Source organism: Prosopis cineraria, unplaced genomic scaffold, assembly GCF_029017545.1.
Source record: "Prosopis cineraria cultivar Desert tree isolate PC_DT_omini unplaced genomic scaffold, ASM2901754v1 PC206, whole genome shotgun sequence".
Taxonomy (NCBI): domain Eukaryota; kingdom Viridiplantae; phylum Streptophyta; class Magnoliopsida; order Fabales; family Fabaceae; genus Prosopis; species Prosopis cineraria.
This window is the reverse complement of record NW_026555533.1, coordinates 3616-19172: the sequence shown is the minus strand read 5'-3', so window position 1 is coordinate 19172 and position 15557 is coordinate 3616. Positions and strand designations below refer to the sequence as shown.

The window sequence follows — 15557 nt, the reverse complement described above, 5'->3', positions numbered from 1 at the left end:
CCTATAAAAGGAAAATCATAACACATATGTTTCTACATACAACTCTACACACAACTCTACACATATTTCTTCAGACAATTTCTTTAAACAAGTTAAAGTCTACTTGCTTAGTATAAAAACATTGATGTCATTCTTTACTTTGCCTAGCGCAATTCCTTTTATCATTTAGTAAATTCGACACAATGCCCTTAGCGAACCATTCATCCAATAGAGAGCGCTAAAGTTCTCTAGCAATCTATAGAGCACCAGCTCCTAACATAATAGTAACAATAGCGTTAGCACTTTTCCTTTCAATTTTCCATCTTTTGTTTTTGTTGTAATTTCCTTTTTATTGTTATCAATAACATAGCTACTCTTGTCATGCAAGTCTTGCATGTTTTCCCATTTTTAGTCTTTCATTTCCTTTACTTTTAAGCACTTGTATTTAGAAAAATTGTGATAAAGGACTCAAAAAACTCACTATTTGATTTAGAAGTTAAAAACATCTCACCTTTTGAGGATGTATTCCTTTGGCACACCCTTGCAACCAAAAAACATCATGAATAGGATTTTTTTTTCCATCAATAATTTTTCCCAAATTTAGTTTCACCAAGCATTGTTGAGATAGGGGAAGGGGGCAGAGAGGAAAATTGGATTTAGGGTTTGAAACTTTAAACTTTTCTTTTCTATTTCTTTCTTTCTTTCTTGTCTTTTTCTTTTTCTTTTTAAATAGGGCCAGCCATCCTAGGGCTTAATGGTTGAGATAGACTAAGCCCATACTTCTTTTTCGATTTTTTTCTTTTGGAGAGCTAAGTAGGTAACATCATGTTGGGCCCAAATTCCTTAGTCCTAAATCTTATATTTTATCCAATAATGTTTTTAAGAAGATTAGTTTTAACAGGAGGATATTTGTAGATAACAAAAAAAAAATCTTATATTTTGCAAAATATTCCATATCTAGTTTTTATTATATGACAAATCTAACTACTTATTGAAATTAATAAAATGTGGTTAAGTCATTAAATAGACTAAACTTTTAATTTTACTCATATTTAAGAAAAATTTTAAATTTGTATTATTTCTCTCTCATAGTTAATGAGTTTAAATAAGAAGAGTATATCAAAGAAAATATTACATTAATAAGTTCAAATTTTACCCATAATATATCATCAAATGTTTTATATTGAATATTATCAATCGTTCCAAAAGATGTCTTATGACAAAGAACTTTTTACCCCTTATTTTCTTATGTATTATAATTTTACATTCTCAATTGCTTTCATTGTGCATAAAAACTTATTGTTTTGAGTTTGAATATAATTTTTAAGGGTTTTAGGAATTTCAAATATTTTCAAAGATTTTATGTTATATTATTAAATCGTGCTATTATTAAGGTAAGTTTATGAACTTAATGACTCCTAATTACTATTGTATGTTAAATTGTGGTGATTATTTGACAATATTAAGGTGGATATTACACATCTTCTGTAGATGATATTGAAATAGTAGGTTATTGTTGACTTCTAAGTAATTAGTAAGCCTTCTAGTTTATTAAGTAACATATAGTTGATCTACCTCTCTACTCAATCCATGACCCTAAAACACGCTTGTTGTTAGGCATTAGACTATGCCATCTCAGAAATGTTTTGCTCCATTATGATATATTCTAGCCTAATCAAAGCACCTTTGTCTGCATCCTCAATTAGAAGGTCAATCATCTGAATCAGGGGGTGGGCCGATGATTTCATTAGTGAAACCTGAGGAAACAACCATTTCTCTATGAACATGTTCTCCATTCACTCCTTCTGATTAAGATAAAAGTATTTGTTAATCAATTGGGGATTGAGTCTAGAAGTATGCTTCTAAAGAAATTACCATCACCCCATCTTTGACTCTATAGCAATATGAACATAAAATTTGGAATTGTAAAAGAATGAACCTGACTAATGCCATGTCAAAAAGACTAAAAAAAAATATGAAGCTCATACTTAATATATATCATATTGTTTAATAATGATAACCCATGCCTTGTTCATTGCAAATTGGTAAAGGTTTGAAAGGAATTTGTCACATCCCGATATTGAGGGTGTGACCGGCACGAAATATGAGATAGACTCACATTTTATAAGTTATAATTAACTAATTAATTCAAAATAACAATATAAATTTACATCCAAATTTAAAATTTATAAAGTTTTAACCATTCTGTAGAAATTTTGGTAAAATTTTTCCTGTAATTAGGACCACTGAATATTTCTACAATGATAAAACCTGTCAACCAAACCAGAAAGGAGCTTAGCTCCATACCAGCATATTTTCTAATAATAAAATAAGACTAGGATCTAACTACAATATATGTGGAGTGCTAACTTAACATCTAATAATAAAAAAATATTTACATCAAAAGTAACTAATACATACTTTCACGGTTTTTTTTTTAAAAATTGTGTCGCTCAGTGATCAGTAGGAGGTGTATGGTCAATTTCAATATCTAAGACCAAAGAAAATTTTTCTAGTGAGTGGCATCGCAATTCATAGTCAAAGGAAACAATGGAAAAACAATCAATAAACTAATTATAAATTTATTAAAATAATCAATTGAAAATAGTATAAACAAAAAAATACATAAATACAAATAAAATTATTAAAATTTTAAATTCTAAATTATTAAATCTTTACACATGCTTAAAGATCTTGGTGTGTGTGTATCACTCAATATAAAATTCACATAGTAAAAAAAAAAAATAGCAATTTGCTTCCTGAGATCAAATTTAAAGAAAATATTTTCAAAATCTCTTCTTCAGCAAGACTTAATCAAAATGATTAATAAACGTGAACACACAATCTACGATGGTAAGTAACATATCTGGCGTGGTAAGAAATCACGAAAAATAAGTACAAGCATAAAGCTCACGAATAACAAGTGTGGATTATATCCATGAAACTACATCCTCTATTCTACGTGTGTTGGCCAGCACACGAGACTAGCATCTTCAATGCACCTTGCTAGTTAGATGTATCATGATGTGCTAAGAGCTAACGAAACTGTCGTTAACATCCAGCATTTTGAACTCAATCTCCATAATTAAATCAAGCGTGCATGGAGTTGAGATATTCATTTAAAATCATTTCTTTTAAAATATAATACTCAACTATCAAATTTTATTTTTAATTTTTTTCCATGCACGAGTCATCGTGTTAACCACTGCCATATAAATTATAAAATTTAAACCACAAAAAATACTTAGAATAAATAATCGATTAATGATGTACTGGATTCAAATATTCCTTAACAATAGCATAATTCTTAATAAATATAAAACATATTTTATAATGAACCAATTAATATAAAAGTGAGGTAAGTAAGAAGAATAGTATATATAATAAAAATAGGATTAACCAAAGAATTTATACAATTTATAAAGAAATAACATAAAAATTTAAATAAAAAATTTTTATAAACACATTGCAAGAAATTATTTGGAACACTACCCACTTACCTGAATTTTTTTTCAATAACTCTAAAACTTGCTTCACTTCAATTTCTCACTTACAAGGGTGCCATTAATTTTCCTAATAAATTAATCACAATTCAAAAATTACTTATTCATTCTTTTCTTAATATAAATAAGTAAGTGTTTTAATATCCTAATCATCAACGATTAACAAAGTTCTTTTTACTCTAACAAGTTTTCAAACAATTATTGACATTCAAATTAATTTCAAATAATATCACAACTATACATGTTCAACTAACAACTTCCTTATCATATTATTAACTTAACAATAACCCAACTAAAATAATAAAAGATCTTTCTTAATTATTTCAATGAACACTCCACAGACATTCCAAGTGAAGTTAAGAAACAAGCACCTTGATATAAAATGAATAACCTCACTTTCAAACTCAAATGTAATTTCTTAAAGTTTTTTTTAACATTAACAAAATCTCTTAGTTCTGAATATAATTTCCTCCTTCCCATTAGTAAATTTCAAATTAAATTATGTTAATTGATTAATATATCACTCTTCTCATAAACATTAAACAAATAGAGCATTTTCATTTGCTCACCACAAAATCAATTCACATATATCCATTTCAACTTTTCATCATCAGTAAATTCCTAAGTCAAACTTTCAAACACTACTCAAGCATTATTAAAAACATAAAATATCTCAAAATAAATACCAATCAAACGTTTGAATCACACTTGAGAGCAATTAAAGATCTGTTTGGTTTTCCTCCGTTTCACGTTCAGAGAGCAAAATTTTACTTTCAGAAAGTTGAAAGTTGTTTGTGTAGAATATTTTACAGAAAAGCACATCTTGAAAGTATATTCAAACAGTAACTGAAAGTGAATTTCTAAAACATAACTATTTGAAACTTTTGAAAAGTGAATTTAAAAAGTAATATATTATTTGACTATACTACCCTAAGTTTAATCTCTTATTCTTTTATTTAAAAAAATAGTTAATTCATTAAAAATATAATTCTTATTTTAATAATAATAATTAGATATTAATTTTTTTAGTATTATAAATTGAGTACTTAATCATGTTAATTTTTAGCATTAATGTATAATAAAAATTATAAATCTTTATTACATCTTTTAAAAGTACAAATTAAAAAATACAAATAACTAGAAATTAAATTTTTAGCATTATAGATCAAAATTTATGTTATTTAAAATATTTATTACATTTTTTAAATATTTTAAATGTATTACATATGTATAATAAAAATTATAAATTAATGTCCTTTTTGGTAACTGTACATTCAAAAGCACATTTCACTATTATAAACCAAACAACTTTCAATGCATCAAACTAACTTTTGAAAAAATATATCCAAACACAAATTTCGTTACAATAATTGACTTTCACTAAACTGACTTTCACCAAATGAATTTTCATCAAATGAACTTTTAATAAACTGAAAACCAAACGCACACTAAAATGAACATCTTCAATTAAAAATTTAAATATATATAGACTCATTCAACAAGCTTCTTCCTTCACTAACAGCCAGCTGAAACAATTAAAATAAAATTACAGCTCCCTCCTTCAACAATCACAGCAGCTCAAAGAGGAAAAAGAATGCATCCGTCAAGTGAGGAAAAGAATAAGCTTACCACATACACCCATGCAACTTCCAGCAGCTAGGAAGGAAAAGAAATTGAAGCTCACACACTCAGACACCATACATGCCGACGATGAAGCAAGAGAAGATCATAAATGAAGCAAGGGCAAGCAAGAACAGAAAATCCAACAACTCCACTTCACCAAGGCAGATCGACGCTGGCGGGAGAAAGGTGGCGGATGATTCATGACAGTGAAAAGGGCAGTTGACAGTGAGGAACAGAAACGCAGACCAACGGTGAAGAATCAAATGAGCTTATGTCGGTGAAGAGAATGAAGAAAATAAACCGAAAGGGAATGCTCTGTTTCACGCAATAGATCTGAACAAAAAGAAAAATTGGGAAAACTACAAGAAATGACACAAGAAAAAATTACAAGAAAAGACACAAAGTTTTTTTATAATTTAAGACAAAATAAAATCAAACTTTTGTTCAGTGAAATTCTAAGTCTAGACCTTCAAGCAAGTTATTAGCATAAGTTTTTCTAAACTACCACTCCTCCACTTGCTATAAAACTAATTTAAATAAAATATTAATTGAGAAAAAATTTAATTTAATTTAAATTTAAAATTTAGGGTCATTATAGAAACCTATTTGCCATTAATGATAATCTACTTTTCTACTAAATTTTGGCAATTGTCCTAGATATTTTAAATAAAAAATTTGACTAATCAAAGCGTCTTTGTTTTCATTTTCAATAAAGAGGGTCAGTCATTTTTTTTTTTTTGACTAGAAAGAAAATTCATTAAAGATTAAGTAATTACATTAGAACAAGTCATAGAGTCTAAAGAAAGCAAGTCAGAAAAAGGGGGAGGGAGAGAAAAATTCCACCCGAAAGGGTACACTTCTTGAAACATTCTTTAGCTAACCAATTACTAGCTAAATTAGCAGTTTTAGGGATCCAAAAAATGGACCAAGTATTATTATCCAAAAGGAAGCCTTGAACAAAAAGGATAGCACAAGGCCATTCTAGGCAAGTGTGACCAAAATTGATTGCATCTACTAGGACTTTATAATCTGATTCAAATGTAATTATCTGGAAACCATATTGTCCAGCAAGGGAAAGAGCTTTGGAAAGTGCAAAAACTTCACTCATGGATGGTGAAGTGGCACAAATTCTTTCTCTGGATATAGCAAGAAGAATACAATGATAGTTTTTGAAAATGATCCGAATACCTATAGTGCTAGAATCAGCATGGTAAGACGCATCAAAGTTGCATATCACTATACCTATATTAGGTGGTTTCTAGTTTTCCTTTCGAACCACTTCCATGCATTGGCTGTGATCTCGTTTAGTAGCATTGCACCAACCATTGACGGACCAAAATTCAAGAAGAGCATCCTTAGCATGTTTGGAAGTTTCTAGAGGCCGAAGAGGGACTTTATCAAAGTAATGAGCACACTTATTTTTCCAAATATACCTGCAGGTCATAACAAAAGGAGCTGAGTGCCAATCATTAGTCATAGGATTTGAACAAAAATCAAGGAACTATTAATCAAGGCATAGCACATTGGAGCTATCAAATTTTAGGCCAAGTGTTGAGGCAAACCAAACCTTGTTAGGCCACTGACAGAGAAGGAGTAAGAGTGTTAGTCATTTAAATCAGGGGATGTGTTGATGTTTTTGCTAGCTAGTGAAATCTAAGAAAAAAAAATCATTTCTCCGTGAACATATGTACAATAAAAAAAATATTATTTAATCAACTAGGGACTGAGCCCTAGAAGCATGCTCCTAAAGAAACTGTCGTCACCCAGTCTTTGACTCCACAACAATATGAATTTTTATTTTTTGGAACTGTAAGAGAAGGAACTTGGCTTTAACAATATGTGAAAAAGACTAAATGATATGAAGCACATACTTAAGATGCATCATATCATTTAATAATGATCATCCACACCTTGTTCGTGGCAAATTGATATTCGACTGATACATCTCTTTTCAATTCTTACACAATCATCCTTGAAATTTTAAAAGAGCTTGGTCATTTAAATCTTCCATGACCCTCGGATGCACTTGTAGTTTGATATTTGACTTCGCCAACTCAGAAATGTTTTGCTCCACTATGATATGTTCTAGCCTAATTAAAGCACCTTTCTCTACATTCTCAATTAGAAGGTCAATCATCTGAATCAGGGGAAACTTGAGGAAACAACAATTTCTCCTTGAACATTTTCTTCATAATGATAAAAGATATTAGTTAATCAATTGGGGACTAAGCCCTAGAAGCATACTCCCGAAGAAACCCATCTTTGACTCCACAACATTATTAGTTAATCAATTTGGATTAACTTGAAAAATTTTAAAGCTGAGCTTAAAAATTTAAGAAATTCTTGATACTTTGGGTTGATTCAGGTTGCCCGAATAAGGCTGAATACTCTTTTTAAAAAATATAATTAATGAAAAGGAAAGGAACTAAGAGGGAACCTTGGTTCATACTTGTCATGGTTTCAAGTTTTAACCTTCATCGCACTTCACACACGTAGTCACTCTTCGCTCAATCCATTCACATGACAGTTCATAGTCACTTTGCTTTCATTCTTCTTTTTGCTCTTTCTTGGCAAACTTGACCTTCCTTCAGATTCGAGCTTCGTCGTTGTTTTTCTTCCTTCTTCTTTGCTTGGCATTAGACCCATGCACATAGCCATGTTTCGTTTAAATAAGATCAAGAAGACAAGAACAAAGAATCCACAATCACGAGCTCATATCAGATTTGAATCTCTATCTTCCTTGTTCATTTCCTTTCATCTACAGCTAACGACCCAGCCTCCTCTCTAAGGCTCTACCTCCTTCAGATTCAAATCTCAAAGGCAAATAATTGAGGGTGCGAATGTAGAAAGAGAGAACAAAAGAGGATATATGTGCACTTGGTATTGGAATTTGGAAGTCCAATATAATTGTTCAATTCCTCTGCTACATGAAACTTGAATTCGAGTACAGATACCTTTTTATCTTCTCAATATGCTTTGCCTTCAATAGGCTTGAAGCTTGAAGCAGTTAGGGCTAAGCTTAGCCTTTCGACCTTTTTCTATAAATTTAGGTCTATTTGAGCTAGCTCGAATTGAACTCGATCTACTTGAATTATCCATTCTAAAAATCATTTTGGAATTGCAAAAGAAATAACTTGACTTTGATACCATGTCAAAAAGATTAAAAAATATGAAGCCCATACTTAATAATCATCATATTATTTAATAACAAGAAAAAAAATGGTCCATTCTGTATATATAATGAATATTACATCATACACGCACACACCAATCTCATACCAGGCTAAAAATTCAAAGATGCCCAAAAACACAACATCTAATATTTCTATACAATCAAATCAGAAGTGATTTCTTCACAAACCTTAAGCCAACAAAAAGCCCCCAACACAATATATGTAAAATGAACAATACATCATATATATATATATATATATATAAATCATAGAGGAGGTTTCATAGAGATAGTTCTTAGTTTTTCGCTCAGCGAAGATTCTCGTATAGTGAGTTATATATCATGATTATAAAAATTGGCAAGTAAGGAATTGGTGGCTTGTTAATATCAACGATGGTAGTGAATATTGTTAATATCAATGATGCTGATAATGTTAAGGAAGGATGATCCTTAGGATAATCAAGCAGCTGGTTATGAGTTTTATTTTACATGAATTATATGTTATCAAAATTCTTGAGTCCAAATATGTGAATTTAAAATTGATTTTAAAAATTAAAAATTAATAGTTTAATATCCATATTTATCTGATTTTGTTTTCTTTTCCCTTACGCAATTTGAATTTAAAATTAGTCCCAAGACAAATTTAATGTCAATGCATGCAACATTGATGATTATAGAATATAGTTTATGTTGTTATAACACAATCTACAAAAAAAAAATCTAAAAACTTAACTTTCTTTATCATTTCATCATGATGGATCAAGATGCTAATCAACAACCAAAAAGCTGATAAATAGGACTCATATTTGGATTAAAAATTCCCCAATTTTGCTCCACAATGCCTTCCTTCTTGTCCTCATTAAACATGGCAAATATGAATGCATCCACGCCTTGTCCTAGCTTTCTTGGTGTACCCTTGCCACTCTGCACAAACCCTAAAAGCTTCTGGTTATATATTTGAGCTTTCTCTATACTTGTAAATGGCTCATTCCCTTTTGTAGGCCATCCTGTCTCACCCACCAAATAGGCACATTCCCAAATCCTATCTTCTCCATTGCTGCATTAATTACATCAACCATAGCTTCAAACAAACTAAAATACTGCAGGTTTCCATCCACCACAGGACTTGAGGATTGAAAAGTTGCATACTCAAAGGAAATATGCTGTGGGTCTGATACATAAGCCATGTAAGGATACGTGTTTATCATAAGAGGAGAGCCTGTTTTATTAGAGAGAAAGAAGTCAAAGAAGTCTCACATCTAAAAATTAGTAGATGGATTAATTAAGAATATACTCCTTCCATTTCAAATTATAAAATACTTTACACAAAATCACGCATATCAATAATACTCATTAAATATATATACTTTATAACTTGATTTTTTTCAAAAGGAAAATATAAACTTTTAAAGAAATCTTTCATTTAATACTTCATTTATGAAAGAATATTAAAGAGATGGAATATAAGGAAAAGAGTGATATTGAAAAAGCATCATTATTGGAAAAATGCCTAATCTTTTGGATATTCAATCTTCTCTAAAAGTGTTTTATAATTTAGAATGGAGGAAGTATAAAACTTAGGGTATGTGTAACTAAATGATTTTAGCTATTTTAGTAAAGTATATTAATATAAAAAAAGTTTAACCTGTTTGAGCGAGAAAACTTGATACGCTTCTCATCACTTCCACAATCTCATCTGCAAACACACCGTTTGATGGAGGGTATCCATTTCTGAGACCAGCCATGGAGATTGCTGTGGTAACTCTGATATCGCTTGTTGGGCCTATTAAGGAGATCAAGGCATTGTGGAGGTTTTGCATGGCTTGGGTGACTAATGTGGCTTGAGGTCCTGGGATGATCTCATTCCCTACGGTAATCCACTGGATGCTGACATCATTTTTGTATGGTGCCACGTTGACGCTCACCCATTGCTTGGCCGCTGCTAGGCTTGAAGCTAGGAGTTGAAGGTCATCATTTGGAACTCCGAGGCTTACTCTAAGGTTTGAGCCTCTTAGGGCTTCCATTACTTCATGGCTTGGATCAAAGAGACGAATTGATTGAATGCCACATCTCTTGTAAAGGGCTATCACTTGTGCTGGAGGTGGAAGATTGTCTGCTACACGACCATAATTTACGCCGATGCCACCTTGTGTTTAATTAATTTGAATTAGAGAACAAATGTGTCTCATTTAATGGTATTTAAATTAAAAGTAAATAAGAGGAAATACACATTTCATTAATTGAAAGAGAAGAAAAAATTTGTGCTCATTAATTAGGATGCATGTTTGTATAAACTTAATTGCACACAAACATTATTAAAACTTGGAGACTTGATATTGAATACCCTTATTTAAACTCGCACATAACTTCCTGGCACAAATTAACCTATCATCTATTATTTTGCTAACAACATGTGAAATATAGGTGCTGGTCATGGTATTGAGCGATATCAGAGATTGGCATGGCCCCTACGCATGGATGACATGCACAAATCAGAGATGCATTGTTTCAGTTTGGAGCCTCCTCATGAGCTCCTAAACTGGTTGTATTGAGATACTTTAAGGATTATATAAATGATATTTTAATTCCTTAAAATGTCATAATTCCTTTAAAATCTATAGGGACTTTTTTGTCATTAAATAATTAATATAAAAAATTAAATTGATCTTGATTTAAATAAAAACCCTAAGCCTTGAAACAGATACGTTGCACTCTTGACTTGCAAGTTTTGTTCTAAAATTGACAATTTTTCTTCTTAAAATCACAAGAATTTACCAGCAATTTGTAAGTTTGTATTTGAACTTCTGATATTCTTCAAGTGTTACAAATATGAATTTTCATTCGCAAGTTTTGTTTTAAGATTCACAACTTTTTCTATTAAATTTGCAAGAATTTAACATCAATTTGCAAGTTTGCATCTAAAATTTTGATATTCCTGTAAATGTTGCAAATGTCAATTATCATTCACACATTTTATTCTAATATTCACAACTTTCTTTCTAAAATTGTAAGAATTCAATAGTAATTGACAAGTGTTTGTTCTAAGGCTTGAGATTTTTATTTCAATCAAGGGCAATTTGGTCTTTTATATTACTTCCTTAATGATAAAAAAGTTTCTAAAAACTTCAAGAAAATTATAGCATTTTGAGGCATCAAAATGTTATTTAGATAATTCAAAGAAATTTTAATATCATTTTCCCATACTTTAAATATTTATTATCCCCTTTTGGTTAAAAAAAATTATTATCCCCTCGTATTATTTCTAATAGAAATATTGTTTTGGCCTTACCTTGTTTTCGATTAAAAAACGTACACATATGATTTTAAGTTATTATCAGCATATAATTCAAAATTTAAAGAAATTATACACCCGAAATTATGTCGTCACTGGCATACTATATGTCTCACCAGGAAAAATACATGAATTAACTATATGATGGTTGTTTTATCGTGAAGAAAATCATATCATCTAGGTCAAATTTCATAGAACTTTCTTACATTTTTAAACTAAACCAAACTGGCATACAATCTATGGGTATGAATGATCGAGATTAATAAATAATAATATTAGTTCGAGAAACACACACACTTCTCTGAACCAAAATATAAGGCATTAGTAACTAATTCACCATTATCAAAAAATGTTAGTTAAAATCTTAATCTCCTAAAAAAAATTACATAATTTATAAATGCTTTGATAATATTCTCTCCGTCTCAAATTATAAGATACTTTTAGGCAAAATCTCACATATCAAAACCTCATTAAATACATTTAACGGCCTTATTTTTCCAAAATAAAAATATAAACTTTAAAAAATATTCATCATTTAATATATTGAAAAGAGAAGGGATAGAAATTAATTATAAATAGAGAAACGGTAATATTAAAATTAGTGCATTTAATAAAATTTTAATTTATGCAAAGTGTTTTACATTTTAAAGATGAAAAAATTCCTTTAAAAGTGCCCTATAATTTGAAATGGAGGAAGTAGTATTAAAATTTCAATGCATCATTTTTTTCAAAAAAAGTAGTAAATAATGTAAGAGTATATTCAAAAAAATAATTATAAAAGTTACCAATATCCTATATTTTGAAGCAGAAATAATGTTTTTAGAAGATTCCTTATATTGTGGTTCAGATGGAATATAGAATGTGTGTGTGTGTGTGTGTTAATGAAACTTACCAACAGAGATAGGCATAAGAATTGCAAAGAGTGAAGCTGCTGTTACAAACATGAATCCGATCCCCCAATATGAATCCATGATCATTGAGTTCATTTTTTCTTTCAGCAATAAAATAAGCACACTTTGCGATCCGTTTTCTCACTTTGGCTTTGATGATATGGGTGTCTATACACACAAACACACAAGATTAGTTGACTGTTGACTAATACGCATTAAATTCCATTGTTTTTCAAGAGAGGGAGGATTAATTAGTGTCACAATAATGGCATTAAATAGTCTGCTGAAAAATAAAGACCTTAATATGATATGATATGGAACAAAAATAACACATACCCACAAAGATAGAGTTAAGACCATGTTACTATTTAAATAAATGCCTGATAATTGTTTGTTTGTTTTTTGTTAAAATTATAATATGCATTAATATATTTTCAAACTTCCTTGTGCGCATACCATAAATTTACTTTTGGTTATTATACTTTGTATAACTGTGATTTGTGACATACAACTACTCAAGGATTAAAAAAAGGAAACAAGTTTAAATTAGAAGCTGATTGTTATGAAATTTATATTATTATCTAACTTTAATTTGCATGGTTCATATTTTATATGTTATTTTCTTATTTTTAAAAAATTAAATACTATTTTTTATTCATCAACACTTCAAATAATTTCTACTTTTAATTTTATTATTATAAAAAATAAGTAAAATAACAAGAGTAAGATAACAAAGGGCAATATTACATTTTTGATTATATATATTATTCTATATAGTTATAGTTAGGATAGTTATAATTATTGTCGCACTTGAAAATGGGACGCGAATGGCACATGTGAGCTGCAAGGAATTAAAGGAGTCGCCACCAAAATTTTAAGGAAAAATTTTGAGAAACCTTTAAAAGAAAATGATCAAAAGGATGGTTTGTGAAAAATGATATGGGTTTAGGGGTCGATTATATGTAAGGAAGGTGTTAGGCATCCCACAATATCCGTTTGTGAGAGCGATTACCTTAAACTTGTTGTGTGAAAATCATATGGTCATTTATTTTAACTCCTATTCAATTGTGTATAAAATGCAAATAAAGAAAATATTTATTTAATTACAAGGGGACTTGATTCAAATTAACTTTTGAGGCCTAAGTACCTTTTTATAGGGATCAAAGTCATTCTTTTTTAAAAATAACTTATCAATTGCAAATAAATCAATTTCCTAAAATACAGGTTGGTGTGTTTTAATTTGTAAAGATAATTTAGTTTTACTTTCTTGCTCCCATTTTTTATATTTTAAAAATGTTTTCGTTATTATACCTTTTTTTTATTTTGAAGATTCACTTTGTCAACATGGAAGAGTATTTTTTTTTTTAAAAAGAAAGTTTTCAATGTGCCTATGGAGACTTATGGTCACTCATAAACATTTGAATGACCTTAATACCTTTTAAAAATCTATATTTTTCTTACGATATGAAATCTTAAATTATTTACAAAATATTTTATTTTAAATTTTTTATACATTAAAATTTAGTCAATGTGCCAACAAGGACTTTTATCACTCATGACAAAAAGTATGATAAAAAATTATTATTATTATACTAGCAGAGTCTTATTAACTCTCACGATAAAATGATTATTCTAAATGTTTGTGGAAATTTTTGTTTAATCTCACGTGACAAGAGGATCTAACCATCTAAGTATAATTTAATTTAAATACTTTAATTTAATTAATTAACAATTAAAGAAAAACAAGCATTTATTATATTATTATTTACAACATTCATTTATTTACTTATTATAAAGTTAATAACCACGACATCTGTGAGGACTTATTATCCTTCATAATGAGGCAATTAAGCTGAATATCTACATAGTTTCTTTAAATCTCTCATGATACCATTCAAATTTTTAATTGATTATAATTATATTTGAAAAATAATAAAAAATTGTTCATTTAAGCCACACATTTAAAATCAATATGAAAATGATGTTATTTAAAACTAAAATTATCTTCAACAATTACTCAGTTAATCTCAAATGAAAATTAAACGCAAAATAGTGTATGATTTTGAGAACAAAAGAAATAGAAATCAGACTTAGATTGATCAATATTCCTTTATGCTAAAAGACAAACTTAATCTAACTTATCACTTAGCCTAACAATCTCAACAATTTTACAAATGTTAGAACCAAAAACATTATGGAAAAGTATCATAACTAAATCAATCTCATTTGTGTAAGCAAATAAATACATGTTGGAGCATATTTAAGATGTTTAAATAAACAGCCCCAAACAAGATCTTGAAACACAGCCAAACCTATGATAGCTTTGAGTCTCTATTATTCAAACAATCACATATAATTCTCACCATCATCAAGATTAACCTATATCATGATCTAAAACAAAAAGTTCTATCAAACTAAACAAAAGAAGCCATTCAATTTTTTTAAAAAAATAAAGTAACAAAATTCAATATTTAGTGTCAAACTACATACTGCAACAAGAACCTAAATACACAGCATCTAAACTAGAGATGATTTCCTCTAGACTGCACATTCAACCACACAATAACGCAAAGTTAGGCAATTCTAGGCAACACTTTTAATTGAAATTTTAGAAGCTCTTCAACAACTTACTAGCTATTGGACTATGAAATAATCCCTTAATCATAATCAGAAACATAATTAGAGGTTAAATTTCATCTACCACATAGCAAGGCAATCGGATCATACAAATAGAGCATATGATCCATCCTTGTTCATACAACAGTAAGCTAGAAGCAATGCCACAATAAAACTTTGATGAACATTAAAATAACTATATCAAAATGGGTATCTTTTTCACTTTCAAACTCTTGATTTGATCAGCCTTAGGTTGCCTCCTCTGCTTCAGCCCATATCACTCTCAAATCTCAGAAGCAAATGATTTTCTTTAAACTTTTGGTCTTCTCTCAGAAATCATCCTTTCGGTTCCCAAATCCTCTCAAGCTCTTGTCTCTCCCCTATAAATTTTTTAGATCTTTCCCCTCTAGCTCTCGGTCTCTCTTTCCCTTTGAATCCGTTCTTGTTCTCAGACCCTCTGTCTCTCTTCCATACTAGTCAAA

At 29.5% G+C, this 15557-nt stretch overlaps 1 pseudogene; it reads right to left on the bottom strand.

Moving 5' to 3' along the window:
• Positions 1 to 9048: 9048 nt before the first annotated feature.
• Positions 9049 to 12540, bottom strand: LOC129295869 (glucan endo-1,3-beta-glucosidase-like; annotated as a pseudogene).
• Positions 12541 to 15557: the final 3017 nt, after the last annotated feature.